The sequence below is a fragment of the Empidonax traillii genome, unplaced genomic scaffold, assembly GCF_003031625.1.
Source record: "Empidonax traillii isolate 1590-97213 ecotype Southwest subspecies unplaced genomic scaffold, ASM303162v1 scaffold342:size1861417, whole genome shotgun sequence".
Lineage (NCBI taxonomy): Eukaryota > Metazoa > Chordata > Aves > Passeriformes > Tyrannidae > Empidonax > Empidonax traillii.
In genome coordinates this window covers 1,720,054-1,735,703 of record NW_020955535.1, presented here as the reverse complement: position 1 = coordinate 1,735,703, position 15,650 = coordinate 1,720,054, and positions in this window count along the sequence as shown.

Genomic DNA, 15,650 nt, shown 5'->3' with positions numbered 1-15,650 from the left:
ATTCCATCCTGCCTCAAAGAAATCCTTTCCTCCAGCTATAATTTCATTTGGAGACATTGTTCCACACTCCTCTGCCTGGAAACGACTGCTCCGTGATCTCGGCTGCCACATTGCAGAGAGGAAAGAGCTGCATTTTAGTGCCAGTAAAGTGTTTTCTACAGACTCCCTGTCACTCAGGCCTCCCCACTGCCCACCTGAGCCCGATACACTCCTGACAAGCTGCCTGCTCACAGTGGGCTCCTGGGTGAAGCCCTCAATGTACACTTGATTTCTACGGGAAGAATGCGGAATAATGGGCTGTATTTCATAAAACAACTGCAGTCATTTGTCTTCTGCTGTGTATGGGCACCTTATGACTGCCACAGCAAGAAATTTAGAGGTAAATAGAGCTGGCAGCTCACATCACTAATTTCCTTTAGGATAAAACATGATGATGAATGGTTCAGAAATGCAAATTGGCCATGAGAATTCAGAGAACAGTGTTTTCCTATAAACATAAGGTGCACCATGAAACTATCTTTGATTCCTGTCACAGGATGTGAGTCCTCTTCTCATGGAACAGGAGGAGAGATGATCTCCCAGTGTCTTTTCCTACTGTCTCTATGGAATTCAAGGTGGAGGTTATCTTCCCCATCTGCATAATTTTTTCTTTCATGGAGTGGCAGCATCTTGTCTAATCCTAGACAGTTAAAAGATCTACATCTAAAGCAGGTTTCAAGGCCCCATCAGTGGAGAGCAGTTGCCCAATAGGTAAACCATGCCTGCCAACAATGGGTCTCTAAGAATATGAATACACTGCCCAATCCTTTAGGTCACTCTGGATAAATTATGCAAGATGCCAGACTGCTCATTGCTGTTGCTGGCTGAGATGAGCTGTACCCAGAACGGAGAAAATTTTAACATGAATTAATGTTAAAGTGCAAAAAAAAAAGGAGAGTGCTGTAGTGCAGCAAGAGAAAAAGGTGCTGAAAGTTGTCTCTTACCCTGAAGACAGAAAACTACACAGCAGTACAGTCCTGCCCTCTCCAGGGGGCTGAATCACAGAGCATTTTGATCAGTTAAATAAGGGAAATGGTGTCCTGAGCCCTCTGATCCCAAGGTCCTACAGACAGCTCAGCAGGAAACCTCTGGCTAAGGCAATCCTGAGCTTCCAGAGGTTTCAAGAGGGGACTGATGTAACCACAGACAAAGGGATTCAGTATCTAAAGCAATATATAAACAGAAAGAAAGGCTCTCACAGTCTTCAACAGGTGCTACATCAGGACCCAGCTCTCAGCTTTATATTTTAAGAGGGAATTTTCCTTTTCCTGTGGGACTGTTCCAGGAGGATTAAACTCTGACTTTGTCAGTTTGGAAAGAGATTCTGTCCTTGACTTGATGTCACTATTTCCTTTCCTCCTAATTAAGCAGAAAACTCAGCACAGGGGTAAGAAAGAGAGAGAGAGAGAGCAAGAGGGAGAGAGTAGAGAATTAAGGAGAAGCTGACCAGAAAAGCCAAGCAGTTAAAGTCTTTTAATTTAGTATTTAAAAGCTTTTCTGGGAGTCTGCTTCTCAGAGATATGACCGTTAAAGAAAATGGATTTTCCTACTTCCAGCCAAGCAGAATATATGTACATATTTATAAACACCCACAAGTACACACACACACACACACGGATATACAGAGAGGAGGAGGAGAAAATATTACACTGAAAAAAGATGTTGAAGTTGTATCAAAAGAATGAGGCACAGAGAGAATCTTTTCGGAGAAAATCCATTTTGTGAGTCCGTGACTAATCCCAGCAGAACACATACACAGACACACAGAGAAAGGTAAAGAATGAAGCAACACAGCTCTGCTTAAAGACAGATTCAGCTCCTGGCACATTCACTTGGGATTTCAGCAAACCCCTCCAGGTTGAGAGTTGCCCACTCTTTTTATTAAGCACATTTTTAAATAAAGTATTTTACCCCTCTGTGGGGAAAATAAATAAATGAATGTCCAAACCCCACCAAAACCCAACACAGACATCTTGTGGAGGAGCTGTGAGCTAAAAGATTAGACCAAACTAGAGTGGGCAAAGTAGAGTTTTATCAGACATTCATGGTGCCATTTACAGCTTGAATCTAAATCCAGCCTTAGGACTTTCCTCTCCCTCTCTGTAGTTGGCACCACTGAGGGAAGGAGAGATGTGTTTAAGGGGCAAAGAATGGGGAGGTGCCAGAAGAAAAGAAATGTGGGACTGATTAGTTGGCTGATATTCAGATGTCAGACCATGAACATGTCTGTTCTCCAGAGAAGCTCTTAGTTATTCTGCAGCCCCTCCAGCCCATGCAGTCTCATTAAGGTCCCCCTCGGGATTAATACAGATTTCATTGATCAAAAAACAGCCAGAGAATCAAACAGCTTGTGTTGTAAGGGATTTCTGGAGGTCCCTGGTACAACCTGTCACGTGGGGCAGGGGCAGCCTCAAAGTTTTATGCAGCTCACGCCCCTCTTTGTTGCATTTTGGTTCCACGAGAAGACCTAATCACAGGCAGGAGGGAATAATCTCTCCCTTTGCCCCAAGGCACTGGGTTATTTAGTGCAGCTGATTGACTGTGACTTCTCCAGCAGTGATTTTAAATTAACACACATCGATGTACATGCACACAGGCGTACCTTCTGAGGATAGATGGGCACATATGCACAAATGAAGGACTAAATGAATGTGATGCATGTTCACTTATTCCAATACACATCAATGCCATAATTAACTTTGCCACAGTTTGGTTTTCTGTACGGAAGAAGCTGAGCATTCAGATTGAAGATGGGGATGGTGCAGGGTCACCAGCAGTTCAAAAGTCTGTGGAGGGACCAGGCTGACCCTGGTGTGTGGGGGAAGGTAGCACTGAGCGTGGTGTGGTTGTAGAATGCCATCACAGCAATTGCTCGCACACTCAGCTAAAGATCTCTGCCCGTTTTTCTCCACTGGCAAAACTCATCAGCTGTGGCCGTGTTGCTCCTCCTCTGGGAGGGATCAGCCCCTAAATCCGTGTTTTCGTCACCTTCTATGAAAAAGAAGGATTTCCAGAAGAACTGAAAGGCAGTGAGTAAATAAACACAGCACTTTCAGGGAAGAGGGACACCAAGATTCGGCTTTTGTGAAGAGATCTGGAATGTAGGTCACCTATTGCTGGACTTGGATGGTTTCCATCCCAGCCCTTTTTCTGCTAAATTTTCAGCTACCCCCTTTCTTTCTCCTTTTAGATCCTGCTTTTCCAAGCTCCAGCCTGCCTCTTCCCAGCCAGCTGTGTATGTGAAATGATTTTGGACATGCTGGCAGGGAGTAGTTTTAAAAATAAACATGTGATATTCACCAGGAAGACACCGCAGGCTGCAGGCTCCTTTCTGGGTGATAAAGATTTAATTATTGCATGCTGGCCCTCCTTACCATCTTCCCAGCTGTAACAGGTGCCTGAGTTTCATCTTTCTTCCAGCTTTTTCTCAAGGTAATTAAAACTTTATCCTGGAGATAGGTACATGCAAGCGTGTGAGTCTCTCCCTGCTTGAAAGGGAGACATTTTTATTTTTTATTCACTCTACTGATCAGCAGAGAAATTATATATAAACTAAGCTAGGGAGGTTACAGGGAATTCCAGGTTTTATCTGGTACTGTGTTTGCCTGTAAAATAATCCCATTTGGGGGGAACCTGCTATGGTTTTGATTTTAAGCAAAGGTTGTGTTAATTTTGTGATCCTGGTAGCTTTATTCCATGCAACCCTGGGATTTAGTTCTAATCCTGAACAAAATGATTTTTCATGGGAGAGAAAGAGGCTGCAGCAATGAGGACAAAGCCCCAGCCTGCAGCAGGATTTTTCCTCAGGCTCATTAAGTGACTTGGGGCAAGACCCTCCATGGTACATTTTATAATAGGTCTCAAGTCACTTTGATCACGGTGTGATCAGATGCTCCTAAAGCCTCTCTGTACTCCATTTCACCTGACATTGTTCTGCAGGGTTTGTGAAGAAATACAGAATGTAAAACAGCACCATTATGACATTTCTGGACCCCAGAAATTTTACACGGAACGCTTTAAAGCTTGGACTTGATGATCTCGTAGGTCTTTTTCAACCTTATTGATTCCATCACTCTATGAAGATAACAGAAGTAAATCTTTATAAACTCTCTAATGGTAAATGACTGGAAAAAATTTTGTTGGGAGATTCCCACTGAGAAATTCAGATCAAAGATTGAGTTTGGGATTTGGGTACTGTGTTAATATAACCACGCGCTGCCTTCTTTAAATACATAAATTGTTCTTCCAAGGAATGGTTTGATATAGGATGTCATTGCAAAAAGATTTATGAAATCAACTTTGAAGTAATAAATACATAATAGAAGTTAAACTCAATACAGAAAGTCATAGAATTGTAGAATGGCTTAGATTGGAAAGGACCTTAAAGATCATCCAGTTCCAACCCTCTGCCATGGGCTGGGACACCTTCCACTAGACCAGGTTGCTCAGAGCCCCATCCAACCTGGCCTTGAACACTTCTAGGGATGGGGCATCCACTTCTCTGGGCAACCTGCTCAGTGCCTCACCACCCTCACAGTCAAGAATTTCTTCCTGATATCAAATCCAACCCTGTCCTCTGTCAGTGTGAAGACACTTCCCATTGTCCTGTCACTCCATGCCCTTCTGAAAAGTCCCTCTCCAGCTCTCTTGGAGACCCTATAGGTACTGGAAGATGCTGTATGTCCTACCCAAAACCTTCTCTTTTCCAGGCTGGACAATCCCAACTATCTCAGCCTGTCTCCAGAGCAGAAGTGATCCAGCCTTCTGAGCATCTTCTGGACTCATTCCAGTCCATGAAACATGAACACTATTCCCAGAGGAAGCAGCATATGAGCTTGTGCTCTTGTGATGCCATCGGAGACAGAGGAACAAGCTGAATAGATTTTATTCAACATGCCCATTCTTGTGTGGCTATGAAAACCTACTATAAACGGAAATCATTCCCACATTATTTCCCCTGCATGAGAAAACATGATTTTGGGGTTGATTTTTGGCAGGTTATTAGGCAAACCTCCAACCCCAGTACTTTATGCTTTGAAAATCCTTATTCGAGTCTTTAAGGTGTACGACTAATGAAGACAAATGACTCTTACTTCTCCCCCACTGTCCCATGCTTGGGGAAAGAAGTAATTGGCTAAAAAATAAATCAGAGAAAACCAGCCTGGGTAGGTAAATTATGAAATTCAGAAGTTTCACACGTGGACCTAAAAAGCTAAGCTGAAAAACAAACCGCCTTTGTTTCCTTCTGTGCCTGTCAATAGGTACCACTTGTGCTGGCCACTGAATTTAGACAAGGTTTCAGATCAATAAAGATTCAAGGAAATATGTTCCTTATATTTCTTCTCCAATGTACTTGTTACTGGGTCTGTAAACTCTCCAGTTATAGAATGTGGCTTGTTACTGCTGAGAGCTTCACTGACATTTGGTTCACCTGATGCACATTCAATACCGAGGTACCAGATTGCACCACCTGGATTTGCTTCAAGAGTTATTTCTGTGTGAAGTTTCTGGCAATTTCCTGAAACCCTCAGGGCAACAGAATCTCATACTCTCAGTGCAAGCCTGTATTACCTGACTCCTTGCAGATATTTATCAAGCTCCACAAAGCCCCATTTTGGCTTCTTTTTACCCCATTGTTCCACCTGAAAATCTGTTTCTGGGACATGAGTGCGTTAATGATCAGGAACGTTCTTCTAATTGCCAGCTTTAATTTATTCATGGCCAGTTTAGTCATCATTTGCTCCTCTGCAAACTTTGTCTCTGCACTTTTTTCCTTATTCTTACCCCTTCTAGACTTTGTATGTAGCTCAGAGCTTGTAATGAGCACTCCCTCTGTTATGAGCATCATTACAGAAACCTCCTCTGAGCAGGATCTCCACTCTGAGCATGCAACTGGGACTTCACCAGGTGCTAAGGCACCTTCTGCATTGGAGCTTTAAATGGTGGGGTTGTACCTATAACTGCAAGAAAATGTTCTCCTCTAAGTGTTTCACCCTGAAAGGGGAGGGAAAAAAAAGTTAAATAAAGCAATTGGAGCTTGGGGAAAGAAAGGAGATGCTGAATTTCTCGCTGTTCCTTCTAATTTCTCTTAGTTTAACTTTGGTGCAAGTCACAGGTTGTTGGAAGGTTAAATAGCTTTGCATCCATCCAGCTCTGGGGTCCCAGCACAGGGAGGAAATGGAGCTGTTAGAGCGAGTCCACAGGAGGCACCAGGGTGATCAGAGGGCTGGAGCAGCTGTAGGGAGGGCAGATGTAAGGAAAGGCTGGGAGAATTGGGATTGTTAAGCCTGGAAAAGACAAGGCTCCAGGGAGACGGGGACACATGAGTGCAGACTTCCAGTACCTGAGGAGAACCTACCAGAAAGATTGAGAGAGGCTGTTCACAAGACTATGGAGTGATAGGACAAGGGGAATGGGTTCAAACTGAAAGAGAATAGGTTTAGATTAGATGTTAGGAAGAAATTTCTCATCATGAGGGTGTTGAGGTACTGGCATGGCTTGCCCAGAGAAGCTGTGGATGCCCCATCCCTGGAAGTGTTCAAAACCAGACTGGATGGGACTTGGAGCAACCTGTTCCAGTGGAAGGTGTCCCTGCTCATGGCAGGGGATTGGAACTGGATGATCTGAAGGTCCCTTCAAACCCAAGATATCCTATGATTCAATGATCAGCTCACACAGTTAAGCCAAATACAGGGGAATTATAATTCAATTCATATCAGAGGAGAGATTTTTTTAAAAAAAGAAGTGCTAAAAAAAAAATTCACTTGGAAGTTGTCCACTTTTAAGGACAAAAAGAGACATTCTTTTTCGTTTGATGCTATTTATGCTTCCCTAAAGAATTGTAATTTTTAGACTTGGTCATAAATAGCACTCAGTTGAGACAATTTTTTATTGCAGTGCAGGGAAAGATGTCATTTTCACAAGAGTTTTCCTCCAGAGGTGGCTACAAAATAGAATTTTTTTTTTCCTCTGGGAAATTTCAGCCTCTCAGAAAGCAGTTTTCATTTCTCAAAGAAAATTTCAAAATTTACCCCATGATGTGAATTGCCCATCCAAACTGGTTCAACCATCAAATATTTCAGTTGGTGAAGTGGAATATTACATCTAATCCAGAAAAAAAAAAAAAAAGGTAATGTTAAACATAATTTTGAGACAAAATTAGAGTGATTGAAATCATTTAAAAAAACGAGGCAGCCTTTATGAAAATAAATAGTGTTGGGTTTTGATCCGTTTTTACAGTTCAAAATTGCAGTGTTTCGACAAAAGTGCTTCTTTTATGTAAGAAAAAATGTCTGATTGAGAACTTTTCACCAAGTTCTGTCTATATGATGGGGACCAAGAGACAAATGCACATATGGCAAGACGAGGTGGCACGAGGGGTGGTCCTGTACAGAGAGCTGCAGAGAATATTGTTGGCTTTGGCTGAATCCTCATCTACAGCTGAACTACAACCACACCAGGGGTGGTTGATGCCACTCATGCCTGGCAGTGAGGTGAGCTCAGAACCTCCTGCAGGGCCAGCTTTTTGCAGGGCTACTCCACAGCAGATGATGCTCAACTTCAGGTCTTCTCCGAGGGCTCTGAAGGACCTCTTTGGTCCTTGGATCCATCAGTACGGTTGATGGGGTTGTACTTCCAGTCCAGAGTGTGCAAAATAACTTAAGAGTTGTGTTACAGCACAACACAGTCACACATCTCTAGGGTGAAGCTGGAAGCCTGTGCCAGGCAGTGGGGCATGAGTTAGTCCCAGGACAGTGCTGGGTGGCTGTGTCTGAGCCTGTCCTACACCATCCTAAATCCTTCTGCCCCTAGAATAAGCCCCATGTGTTGCTGCATCCCTGCAGGCCCTTAGACACTTTCCATCAGACTCTCCCTGGTAGCAGCCTCAGGCAAATGTGTTTCGTCTTCCAGCTCTACCACTGTGTAGTAAATCCCTAAGTGAGGAATCTTTCCCAGATCAACCTTGGAAACCGTTTCTTTCTGCCTTACTTTTTATTTCACACAGTCTGTGTTTATTTGTGCTTGAATCCAGCAAATTTCTATGAAATGATAGTTATTCCCTGTGCTGGGTTGACCCTGGCTGGATGCACAGTGCCCACTGAAGCTGCTCTATTACTCCTCCTCAGCTGCACAGAGGAGAGAAAATATGATAAGAAGCTCAAGGATGGAGATAAGGACAGGGAGAGATCACTCAGCAGTTGCTGTCACAGGCAAAACAGACTCGACTTGGGGAAATTAAATGAATTTATTACCAATCAAATCAGGGGAGGATAATGAAATATAAACCCAAATCTTAAAATATCTTCCGCCCACCCTCTTTCCTTCATCCCAGGCTCAGCTTTATTCTTGAATTCTCTACCTCCTGATCCTGAGTGGTGCAGGGGATGGGGAATGGGGGTTGAGGGCAGTTCATCACACATTGTCTCCATCGTTCCTTCCTCCTCAGGGCAGGACGCCTCACGCTCTTCTGCTGCTCCAACGTGGGTCACTCTCCCACGGGGTGCATTCCTTCAGGAACAGGCTGTTCCAGCCTAGGTACCACATGGGGACACAAGACCTGCCAGCAAACCTGGTCCAGGTCTGGGCTTCTCTCTCCATGGGTTTGCAGGTCCTGCCAGGACCCGGTTCCAGCACAGGCTTCCCATGGGGTCACAGCCTCCTTCAGGCATCCACCTGCTCTGATGTGGGGTCCTCCATGGGCTGCAGGTGGATCTCTGCTCCCCCCATGGACCTCCATGGGCTGCAGGGACACAGCTGCCCCACCGTGGGCTGGGGGGGAATCTCTGCTCCAGCAGCTGGAGCACCTCCTGCCCCTCCTTCTTCACTGCCCTGGGTGTCTGCAGGGCTGTTTCTCTCACATATTCTCACCCCTCTCTTTGCAACACTGAAGACTTTCCCCTGGATATGTTATCCCAGAGGTACACCCCTGTCTCTGACGGGCTCAGCTGTGGCCAGTGGCAGGTTCATCCTGGAGCCACGTTCACTGGCTCTGACAGAAATAAGGGAAACTTCTGGCAGCTTCTCTCAGAAGCCACCCCTGTAGCCCCTCCCACTACCAAAACCTTACCACCCAAACCCAACATAGCCTTCAGTGTTTCTTCTTTAACTGGTTGGGAGTTCACCTTTCTCCACGCTCTGCTGCTTAAACAGAGGTGGGGCTGTTCAAGGCAGAAATGATTACTGCCCTGAGGAATAATATTGCTGAGTGGCAGAATAAGGGAATGATAGAAACAACCCTCCAGCACTGGCAGATGATGATGGAAGAGGGGCCTTCTCACAAATTAACACCTCCCTGACTCATCTGTAATGCCCTGTTGGAAACAACAAAATCTGCCTTAATAAAACCTGGCAGATATTTAAGAAAGACATCAGCATCATGATATTAAATCTGATCTCTGAATCAAACCCAGAGCAAGCATTTTACATCCAGCAAATGCTACATGGAAAAAAATTAGGGAAGGTGACTGTAATTTTTATCCTTACTTACGAAAGGTCATCTTAAAGCTACGGACAAAGGCGTGAGCTCCTGAGTTCACAGAAACCTGAGTTTTTGAGAGAGAAATAAAGTTCTCTTAGTGGCTACCTCTGTTCATCATGACTGCCAGTCCTGGCACAGGGAACAGCAGGAATGTCAGTATTTTTGCCAGTTTCTGCAGAAAACCTGCAGGCAGGTGTGGCAGGATTTCCTCGAGGTCTTTAACTGTGACCATCTCTTGCTTTTCCAGGTTGCTGCTCATCTCCTCTCAGCCCATCTCTCCACCTGTGTGTTCTCTCACAGCTGCACCAAACTCTTCCCTCAGAGCAGTGGCTCCAGCCCCCGCTGCACATCTTGTCTTCCCCTGTTTGATTTTAGATGTTACTGATCCTGCTGGTGGCAATTCACTGACACCAAGCCATTCCACTGCTTCCCCCTTCCAAAATACCTACTTTTATCTTTGCTCCTGTCATTTCAAGAGATATAACCTGGGTTTTGGCCATGATGTTTCATCCTCTGCAGTTGTTTCCTGTGCTGGCAGAGAGTATTCGTAATTGGAAAAGGACAATTTTTTTTTTCTCTCTCTCTCTTTTTCATTCTGTTCTTCTAAATACTGGGGTTGGCTCTTTGGGGCACCAGTGAAAGCCTTCAGTTGGATCTGGGTTATTCACCCACACACCAATTTGCATTCTGGTGTGTCCCGCCTCCCCCCCCCCCAAAAAAAAAACCAAACCAAACCAAAACAAAAACAACCTACTAGCACAGAAAATGAGCCTTAGCACAAAATTTGTCCAGATTCTTGTTTGAAGCTCACAAAATCTACTGAAAACCTGTTCCAAACACCACCCATTAGGGAATAAGCCTATTGTCAGGTGCTTATCTGGAGCTGACCTAGATATTTTGCCCAGAGCTTTACATTATAATTACTTTAATAGTCCTTATGTCTGGGAAGGAGACTAAGAGCTAAAAAGCAGTCTTTAAACCCCCAAATGGAGGGGAAAAAATAATAATAAAAAAGCAACACTCCTTTTTACTGTCAACTGAGTCCAGACTGCTGTAGAGTGACAGTGGTGCTGTAAGGTAATGATCCTTCCTCCAAAGTCAGAGCAGTGGCATTTCCTCAGGTGACATCAGGCCCAGAGATTTCATTAGACAGCCTAAAGGTGAAGGTCTTCAGCTGTCATTTCGGTGCTTCTGTCACAGTGGTGTTTTTTTTTTTTCTTTTACAACCCATTTCCCTCTCTGTCTCAGAAATATCCTGCTCATACAGGTGGTTCAGGCTTCCTCAGGGGAAAGTGGAGGGGATGCAGCTCATTTTCCCCTTTGTGTAAATACTAGAAGCAGCTGGAAGCTGTTGGGTGAGAGGTAACACAGGGTTGCTGCACCTCACCTCTGGATGTACCTTGAGGTGGCATCTCCACATGAAGAGGACTTCTTGCATGCTCCTAATTCATGGCAATTTTGCCCATTTTCCACCACCTGCATTACACTGATCCAGTCTGGCAGAACTCTTCCCAGCTACTGAATCACAGAATTGTAGAATGGGTGAGGCTGGAAGGGAAGGGTCCAACCTTCTTCCTCAAGCAGGGTCCTTCTAGAGCACAGGATTGCAGAGGATTGCACCCAGGTGGTTCCTGAATATCCCCAGTGAGTGTAGACGTGGTTCCCAAGAGTGAAGGTGCTGTTTTACTGGGGTTGTTGTCCCTCCTTAAGGGGTGGCTGCTCTCTCTTCTGCACTCTGAAACACCCATGGTGAAAATACCTGGTACAAAACATTCACCTTATTTGGGCCATAACAATTTAAGACTTTTTTTTAAACAGACAGGAAGAAAAATTACCTTGTTGGTGCTCATACACAGTGAGGTATAACTCAAAGCACTAAGTGACTTGGGCGAGGTCCAAGTCTTTGAAAAGTTCAAGTAATTTCACGAAAATGGATCCATCTTGCATGCATGACCAACTGAGAGGATGAACAAACTCAGCTCTCTCAGTCTGCCTCCCTAGGAGAGATGTTCCATCCCTCTGATCATTTTGATGGCCCCCTCTGGACTCACTGGAACAGGTCCATGTTTTTTCCTGTGCTGGAGACCCCAGAGCTGGAGGCAGCACTGCAGGTGGGGTCAGAGCAGAGCAGAGGGGCAGAATCCTACCCCTTGACCTGCTGCCCACCCTGCTTTGGATGCAGCCCAGGACACAGTTGGCTTTCTGGGCTGTGAGTGCACATTTCTGGGTCATGTTGAGTTCCTCACATGCAGGGTCAGCATCATGCTGACAACCAAGCTGGTTGGAGTTGAAGCTACAGCTCAAAAAATGCAATTCAGCAAGTGGAAGAGGGAGATGAAACAACTTGAGCCTTGGCCATGCTGCTCTGTGAAGACTGATTCTGCAGACTCCTGCTTTCCCCGGGGGACTCAAGATGTTACATGTAATTTCATGCCCATTTTAATATTGAAAGGGAAGCTTTCCTTCAGAAATATGTGTATCAGAAACTTCAGCACTTTCGCCTGTGTGGAGAGTGTTGAAAGTGCTCTTTGGACTGATTCCTCAGTCAAAACCATTTCTGGTTGAACTTTCTGGGGAAGAAGTTTTTTTCTGGCTCTAATTAACTTTCTGTCAACCACAAGCAAGGCAAAAGGATAAGAACTTTTTTTTTCTTTTTTTTTTCTTTTTTTTTTCAGCAGAGATAAGGCTGAGAAACTGAGAACAGAGCTTATGCTGACAGGAATTAGGCACTATTAGACTGATTTATCAGCCTGAGTGATGATGGCCCCATGGAAGCAGCAAATACATCACCACTTAAAGCATTTAAAACTGATCTGGACACAGCACCAGGGGGTGTTCTGGCAGAAACAATCCCAGACTCGACTGATGAATAAAGTACATGGTCTAGTGATGTTGGTGTGGGTGTGTTTTGCTTTGGGGTTGTTTCTGTTTCGCTTTTAGGGGTGTTTTTTGTGTGCCTCTAAATGCCAGGAGCCACATGAAAAGAAATACTGAGCTCCTGCACCTCTCACAGAAAAACTCAGAACGCTGTGGATTTGTAACAGGTCCTTGAGCAAAGGAAACCCTCCAACACGGGGTTAACTTCAGGCATGTCAGACATCCCAGCGGAAGATATTTTACCACCAGATTTAATTGAGTGTGTCACAGAGCATTTACTAAAGAAACTGAGAAGAACAGACAGATTAATCCCTCCGAGGGTATTTGAGGCCATTTTTTCAAGACATACACATAAGAGCCCTGCAAGCACATTTCCTGAGCACTAACACCTTCACATCATCTCATTTCCATTTCCCAGTACTTGCAGTGTAACTGGGATGCAAATTTGGGTTTAGCCTAGATAAACAGATACAGATACACAGGAATAATTGACACTGGTACCTTAAAACCCTCTAGGCAAAAGCAGGGAGCATATTTCTCAGTAGTATTATGATTACTTGAAAGAGACTCCTAGAAAAAAACAATTGCCCCAAATTTAGCTGTAGCAGGTTCAGCTTCCCAACCTCATTTTGTTGAGCTCTACACTATTGTGTGAAAGAAAGGGAAAAAAAACCAGGCAACAGGGTTTGTCTGGTGAGGAGCTGCTTAGGAAGGCAATCTGACTTAGCCTGAGGCTCCTCAGTACAACTCCATATAACGTAACAGATGCTATTAAGACAAGAACATTTTCCCTTCTAATATTCACAGGTTTCTTTTGCTCATCAAGACAGTGAGGAAGACGGATAAGTAGTTAATGCAGTTTGGGTAAATAGTTCATGCAGTTTATATCCTCTGAGTTTATGATGGTAGTGTTTGACGAGGCTTCTCACACCAGAAGACAACCCTCTCTTTATCAAAGCCTTGACTTTCAGTCAGGTGAGAAGACAAATCAAGTCACACGCAGATGTTTAGTTCATGTGCTCTCCAGGGCCAGAGGAGATACAACCTCTCCTTGTATTATTTATACAGAAATACCTGAGGACCCTACAGGGAGTGTATATCTCCCACCATCAGGGAATGAACATCCTAAAAAAGTGTCATTGCTCTGCTGGAGACATGGCCAGGTTTAATTACACCTCTCAGACAGGAAAAGAATCTGACAAATCTGCTGTCTGTAGGGGAAACCCAAGTAGAATAAAGCTTCTGACAGCAGAGTAGATAGTTTATGTAACTGATGCTGATCATGCTTTCAGTTTTTAGTTTAATTCAATAGGCCCTAATTAAGCTCTTCCTCCAGTAGCTGCAAAAAGCATGGGCACACCTTTAGACATTTTGGCATGGTTGCTGTCACACAAGTATACAAATGCTCTCCTAAATCAGGATTAGAATTTCATTTAGTGTTGATATATTGTGCTTCTGTGGTTTTTTTTTTTTTTTTTTTTGCCTTTTCTGTTTTTAAAGCCTGTGGTCATTGCCAGTCAGAACAGCTTCAATGCCAACCATGTAAAATCTAAAACCTGAGTAAGGTTTGTGCTGTTGTAAATGAAGAGAGAGTCATGAATCACAGCCACAGCTTTAGGTAGTTGCTCTGCATAGGGCTGTAGGACTGAACAAGATCACTTTATCACTCCCAAGGTTGCAAACTTTTATGCTATTTCCAGTAAAGGCAGCACACTGGGTCCATCAACCACTCAATGGTACTGAGTCTTTGATGCCAACAGCAAGTTATGGGTCAAGTTCACAAAACCTTTTAGTTATTTTAAAGAAGAAGCAGGTGAAAGGAATAAATTTCTAGTACCCTAATTTTGAAGTGAATCCCACCACAGGTGTATAACATGGTGCAATATTACACCTGGACTGATTTTCATCTCTGCTGGGTATGATTACAGCTACTATTGCTGAATTACCTGAAAGGAGATTGTAGCCAGGAGGGAGTTGGTCTTTGCTCCCATAACAAGAGGTAGGATTAGAGCAAAGAGACTCAATTTGCAAAAGGGGAGGTTAAGACTGGGTGTTAGAAAAAATTTCTTCACTGGAAGGGTGGTCAGGCTTTGGAACAGACTGCCCAGGGAAGTGATGGAATCACCGTTCCTGGAAGTGTTCAAAAAATGTGGAGATGTGGCGCTTAAGGACATGGTTTAGTGGTGGACCTGATAGTTCTGGATTAACCATTGGACTCAGTGATCCTGGAGCTCTTTTCCAACTTATAAACTATAAACTATAAAGAATCATTAATGATTCTATAGTTTATATGCCTATACAGAGCTCTCTGGAGCCTGGAAGAGCTCAAGGTTGTCTTTCCTGAGTCTTCTCTTATTGATGCTCCAGAAAGATCTTTCTCCTTTACATCCCCTCTTCTACCTGCCAGCCCTGCAGAGACACCTGAAACATCCTAATGGGACTCAATAAATGCTTACTTTTAGGCAGATCATTAAAGCTTCCTAGGTAAGGGTTGGTAGATCTTGACCTTGTAAGGATCTTGTGAGCAGAATGTACTGAGGGTCTGATATGGAGAACCACAAAAACATCCATCAGAGCCAAAGAGTAAATGGTTGTTCAGAGCCAGCACCCAGCTCACTGAGAGATTCTGCTTTTTTTGTCCTCACCAATTAAAGGAAACTGCTCTTCCTACTTCTTCTGCTAACAGTGAGAAAGAGAAAAACTCCTCTTATAGGACAACAGGGAAAACTTCACTGACTCCATCTGTGCTTCTGGCTGTGGGGCCTGGTCCTGAGCTCATAGACTGAGCCTGTTCCCTCTGCCAGAGACGGGAGGCCATGGATCCATAACTTCCATTTATCTACATTCTGCCCATGCTTCTGCCAGTCCTAAAACAATGAAGGATTGGATTGGATAGGGCCTTGACATCCCTGCCCATGCTGGGGGGTTGGAACGGGATGATCTTTAGGGTGCCTTCCAACTCAAACCATTCCATGATTTTATGATTCTTTGATTTCATGGTAAGGATTACTAAGCATGGTGTAAGCAAAGTATAGATTTGCTGGGGCAAAAAACTCACAAAAAACCAGTGATGGTCTCCCCTCCAAACTAGAAGGCACCAGTTTTCCTCTAAACCTGTCCACAGGGGTGCTGCTTAGGAGATGATCTTTGCCAACATCCACTTTTAACTATGCAACTCTGTATTGAGTCAAAAGTACAGACAGCATTTAGCAAACTATCCATAAATACTCACAAGTTCCTTAGAGTACCTGCATGA